General features: G+C 42.7%; 1 pseudogene across 1 annotated transcript; it reads right to left on the reverse strand.

Moving 5' to 3' along the window:
* Nucleotides 1-452: 452 nt before the first annotated feature.
* LOC308623779 (ras-related C3 botulinum toxin substrate 1-like) lies at nucleotides 453-1,012 on the reverse strand (annotated as a pseudogene). Its single transcript has one exon. The product of its transcript is annotated as a ras-related C3 botulinum toxin substrate 1-like (transcript).
* Nucleotides 1,013-6,067: the final 5,055 nt, after the last annotated feature.

Genomic DNA, 6,067 nt, shown 5'->3' on the forward strand with positions numbered 1-6,067 from the left:
CAAATTACTAGCAATAATAGAGTTGAGCCATGTAGCTGAGTGTAAGCGCCATGCGCACATTGCATATACAGATGTCAACTGTATTTCTGAACATCATCAAGAAACTTTAAAATGTTTCTACCATTTATATAGCAACAAAAACAACAAATATAACGAGATAAGTCTAACCAAAGTTGTAAAGACCTGTATGCAGAAATTTGTAAAATTTTCCTGCAGGATATAAAAGAAAACCTAATAATTTTTTTTTTAGGGCTAAACTTTAATAGAATGTGAAAGTTTGAACTCTTACACTTTAAACAAACAAAACCTAGAAATTACTGATTGGTTCAAAATGGTTTTATGGAAAAACTAATCTGTAACAAAAACTTGACACTGAGTGCGAAGGCTCCACCGTTTGAGCAAAGCGTACAAAGGGTCCTGGGGCCCGGCCATTCACAACAGCAGGCATTTACTTACTGTTCTTCTTCTTGACCCGGGGTTGGGGTGGGGGTGGGCGGCGAGCAGAGAACCGCCCGGATAGCTTCATCAAACACTGTCTTGAGGCCTCGCTGTGTGAGCACCGAGCACTCAAGGCATTTGACAGCACCAATCTTCTTGGCCATGGCCAAGCCCTGCAGGTAGGTGACGGGTGTCAGCTTCTTCTCCTTCAGTTTCTCAATCATGTCTTTATCATCCCTCAGATCGAGTTTCATCCCCACCAGGTTGATAGAGTGTGGGGACAGTGGTGTCACACTTCAGGGTACCACTTTGCGTGAACATTTTCAAATGATGCAGGACTCACAAGAGAAAAGCAAATTAAGACTACATCTGTTAGTGGATAGGATAGGGGACGTAATTGGTCATAATCTTCTTGTCCAGCTGTATCCCACAAGCCCAGATTCACTGGTTTTCCATCCACCATAACATTGGCAGAATAGCTGTCAAAGACAGCGGGGATATACTCTTCAGGAAAGGCATTGGTCATATAACTGATCAGGAGGCCATGTTTATAAATTGGAAAATTTAATATCATAATATAATCTCCCCCAATTTATCTAATGATTTAATACAACTCCAATGAAAACTCAACAAGATCCTTTAAGAACTTGTCCATTTGCTTCTAAAATTGGAATTCATTAGAATTGTCTTCGAAAGAAGGAAGGTAGGCTTGCTCTGCCAGATACCAAGACATTATAAAACTTTAGTAAGGGATGCTGTGTGGTTTTAGTTCAGGGGTAAAAAAAAAAATGACCAGTGGAACAAATAGAATGTTCCTAAACATATCTGTGCACATATGGACCTTCTATTAGTGACTCAGGTCACATGGCAAACCAGCAGGGAAAGAAGTGAGTTTTCAATGTGTACCTGGAATAATTGGTTATCCATATGGAAAAAATTAAATTATACACAAAAAATTAAATTATCCTCTCCAGATGGATTAAGAACTTGTGTCGAAGCAAATATCTAAAGCAAAATTTTAAAATCTTTAGAAGAAAATACAGGTGAGGATTTCTGATTTCAAGGTAGGGGAGGATTTCTTAAAGTACAAAAAGTGCTAACATGAAAGAAAAAGACTGATATATTTTAATTCATTATTAAGATTAAGAGCTTCTGTAAGTCAAAAGACAATTTAAATCAGGTAAAAAAAAGTCACAGTATGAAACTATACTTGCAAAACATGACTGACAAAAAATTGGTGTCAAGATTAAATAAAGAACACCTCAAATCAGTAAGAAGAAAGAAAAAAACCCAATGGGCAAAAGATAAAGCAGCTGTTGCACAAAAGAGAAAGCACCTGCAGAGGTACTGAGTGACACTAGTGATTCAGACAGGCTACAGCAAACTACAAGATTGTTTTATTGGCCAAAAGCAAGAAGTCTGATGATACTAAGTATCAACTTACACAGGCTGAAGGGCATGTAATGTAGAACGATCACTGTAGTGTAATCTTATAAATGAGCATTTACATGCCCTCTGACTCAGCAATTCCACTCCTTAATGTGTACCCAAGACAGAAACCTGGGCGTGTCTACCAGAAGAAATGCACAGAAATGTTCATACTAGAAAAGAAACTGGAGACAACCCCAAAGCCCACCTACAGGAAACTGGGCGAATAAAATGAAGCACACTCACATATTGGACATTACACAGCGATGAAAATTAACGACCTGCAATTGAGCGTAAAAGCCATGTTGGAAGTGGGTCAGTCATCGACATCCCAGCTGCTGCCACGTGGGTCAGGGTGACCTGCCCAGCAGAGCCTTTCCTGAATTCCTGACCTACTACACTGTGAGCGAAATAAAACAAAATGGAGGTGCTAAGACTCTGAGTTTTGGGGTGTTTCGTTACGCAACACTAGAAAACCAGAACTGCATTTTCTACTCTTTCCATGACCTGTGCAAAAGCATCTGCTTATTTTTTCCCCTATGTTTGAATGCCATTCCTTCCAACAAAGTGATTTAACATCCCACCCCCCAAAATAGAGCCAGAGCTCTGAAAAACTGGGATCACACAGTTTACACATAAACAACAAGCAGGAAAGATTAAGTGGGGGACACAGGAAACCTGAGCAGCACGTAGGGTCCTGGGTAAGACAGAACCACCCCACCTGCTTTGAAATAATAGCAGGTAGTGTCTGTTGGGTGTGCACCATGTTCTGGGCACAGTGGTGAGCACCTAGAGTCTATGAACTCAGCTGAGAGTCCCACGAGGCTGGACTCTCTTTATGTCCGTGTGACGGCCAGGAAGACTGAGAGCCTTGAGGTTAAGGAACTCATCTGTGGTGCAGCCAAGGTTGGAACCCAAGCAGCCTGGCCCAAAGGCGGTGCCTTTAGCTTTTCTCCCGTGCTGGCATAGACGGCAAGCCAGGAAGCAAGGTGTCTGGGTGTGAGAGCAAAGCGGGAAGTGAGAGAGAGTGGGGGCGTTGGGCTCGTGAACCGGCAGCTCTGGCCAGTTTGGGCCCACAGATTGGGAGCTTGGGTCTTGTGCACTCACCTGGCCTACAGGAGGGGAAAAACTGAAGCTGAGGTGACTCCTACACCCCTGTGGGGAAATGGATGCACTTCGCACACCTACTCAGGGAAGGAAGCCTGACTCTACTGTGATTGGGAGAGTGGGCTGTAATCCTCAAGGAAAAACCAGAGTCCTGGGATTTCCCTTCCTGAGGACCCAGAATCTGGCTTTAAACACTGCCTCCTGGTGTGGGGACCAGAAGCTGAGAAACTATCACGGAGTCTGTTCCTGGGGTGGTGGCACACCCACCCCACCCCCAAAACCTGGCATAAGCGAAAAGAAAGCCACCATGGAATGTCACTTTAACAGTCCAAGCACCATGAAGTTCCACAGTAAATAGAAACCTTGCTTGGGACCAGCTAAATATGCACACAGACAGGTACACAGACACCAAAAAAGAGACGATTTCACTGTGAGTGAAATTTTGCTGGCAAAAAAAGAAAAAAGAAAAGGAAGGAAGGAAACCAGGAAGGTTTGTTCCCTGAAAACTTTAGTTAACTGGAAAATCTGAGAGAAATTATAAAACAATGTTCAAAATGATGAAAGAAATAAGTCTTATAAAAATCAGAAATAAAGAGCAAATAACCAGTCACAGTAGATTTAGAAAAGAACAAAATGGAATATTAGGAATCCATTAAATCAAGATAAAGAGCTGACTGAATAGAGTAAAAAAACTAGTAAAGCAGAAGACAGATCTAAGGAAAACCAGCGGAACATAGTACAGAATGCAGCACAGTTACGAGACACACAGGTTAGAATGACATGACCCAGTATACATCAACCAGCGGTTCCAGAGGAGAAAAGAGAGAAAAATGAAAGGGATAAGAGCTTAGAATCTTCCCCTTTTCATTAAATGTATTCTCAGATAGAAGATTCTCAGTGAATCTAGAGAAAGCTTTTAAAAACATGTAGGTATGGACATCTCCTAGGGAAACTTCAGAACATCAAAGACAGAGAGGATGTTGTAAAAGGGCCCAAGAGGAACAGAATTTTGCCTCCCAAGCACAGTGTTTGGGCTATGAGAAGTTTCAAAACAGCAACAAGAGCAGCCTAAAACAACAGGAAAATATCTGCAAGGCAGTGAGAGAAAACATACAGTTGTCAAACTAGAATTTTATATCCAGCTAAACTATTATTCAAGAGTGTGCACGCTATAAAGATGTTTCAGACAGAGCTTACCATGAACTGCTCTTTACTGAAAATCTCTAAGGAAGGTACTTCAGAAAGAAGGAAGCTGAACACTAGACAAAGGAGGAATGGTTGAAGACAGCAAACGGATTGGTGACTCGTGGAAATAGAGTGAAACAAGTATCGATGATAAACACTAATTGTGTTAATAATGATTATTCTGGTGATGACAAAATAGAACTGAAATATAAGACAACAATACCATGTAAAATGGAACTGGTAGTGATCAGGATAGACATATCCAAAGGTCCTTATAGGGTAGAGAAAGAGATCAACTAACATTAGACTTTAAGTCAAGTATGTGCGTTAAAAAAATTAATCGTATTCAGTTGAACCATATGAAATTGCTGATGTTTGACCAACATGATGGCAATTTCATATGGTTCAACCTAGTACACTGTATAACTTCCAAAGGAGAGTAAAGAAAGTGAAGAAAACTAACTTATCATACCGATGGAGAGCAGGAGAGATAGTGGGGGGTCCCTACCCGCCTGAAGGCAGAGGGCCATCCAGAGTTCTCCTGTGCAGACTTGAATCATCGGGTGAAGAACGGGTGACCAGTGAGGTGAGGTCCACAGCCCCCGGCCAGGGCGCCTTGTAGCATCTGCTGCCAGTCTTCCTGCAAGTGTACTTCCGGGTCCTGACACACATCCTAATTGTCAGATGACCAAGGTGCATGCCAGGCTCTTTGATGCCTTCTTTGGTGGCGTGAAGGTGTAAACACGCATGTCCTCAGTGAGAGGACAGGCACCTAGATTGTACTGTCTTGATGTAGATTTATTATTGAAACGATGTCTGCTTCCTATATATAAAATAGAGACCAGTGGTCTTCAAGTTTGAGGACACACATCCCATTAATAAAGGCCGAATATGTGTCTCCGAATCGATTAGTCACCACTCTAATATGTATATTATTAAACTAAAGAAACTAAAGGTGCCTAAAGATGAAAGAAAGAAAAAGCCTCCTGAGGCCTGGACATTGGCGAGTCTTCAGGAATGTAGGTGAAAGCACCCGAAGAGGGAGGAATGGGGAAACCCTGAGCTATTCCTGGGAACCCTGAATTGGCAAGTTTACCCTGGACAATGTCTAAACAGTGAAGTGACTGAGGAAACAGTTCCATGCTGCTGTAAGGTGGGCTGGGCATGGCAGACATGGGCCTCTGGCCCTGGGGAGGGAGCAGAGCCTAGGGGCTGGGCACAGGGAAAGCTGGGCTGTGAGCTGAGGCTGGACCCAGTGCGCCCAAGAAACCCCCGCGGACACGAAAGTATCAGTGTTTCAATATCCAAGAAGTTCCTACAGATTGATAAGAAAAGGATTGAAAACCCAGTAGAAAACTGTGCAAAAGATATATATTGGCTATTAACAGAGAAAGAAACAGAAATGGCAATAAATGCATAAAAAGATACTAAACCTTATTAGTAGTCAAGACAAATCAAATTAGAACAATAATGACAAATGTTTATTCAAGAGATTGGCAAAAATTACGGCGTCCCAACATTTATTGCTGGGAAGACTGCGGGGGGAACCGGCGCCTTCGTATCCCACTGATGGGAATTGATACGGTTACAACCTAACTGAATGCAATTTCTTAATACCTATTAAGATAAAATATGGCCCTACTGCTTAACATGGGAATCTCACTTTGAGGATTTACTTCATAAAATTAAAAGAGCCAGTACTGAAGAGTCCACGTACGAGTGTTTTGCAAAGCATTCTGGTGGTGGAAACAGCCCGTCAGCAGAGGGTTGTTCCCTGAAGAGCCTGAAGCGTGCGCCTTGCAGAGGGTCGGCCAGCTCCCGGGGAGATGCGCAGGGCACCCAGGTTGAGGGCAAGAAGCAGCTCCCACCGCAGACGAGCTTGGGTGTCTGCGTGGCGCCTGCTTCACAC

The sequence above is a fragment of the Mesoplodon bidens genome (genome assembly GCF_964165515.1).
Source record: "Mesoplodon bidens genome assembly, chromosome: 10".
Taxonomy (NCBI): domain Eukaryota; kingdom Metazoa; phylum Chordata; class Mammalia; order Artiodactyla; family Ziphiidae; genus Mesoplodon; species Mesoplodon bidens.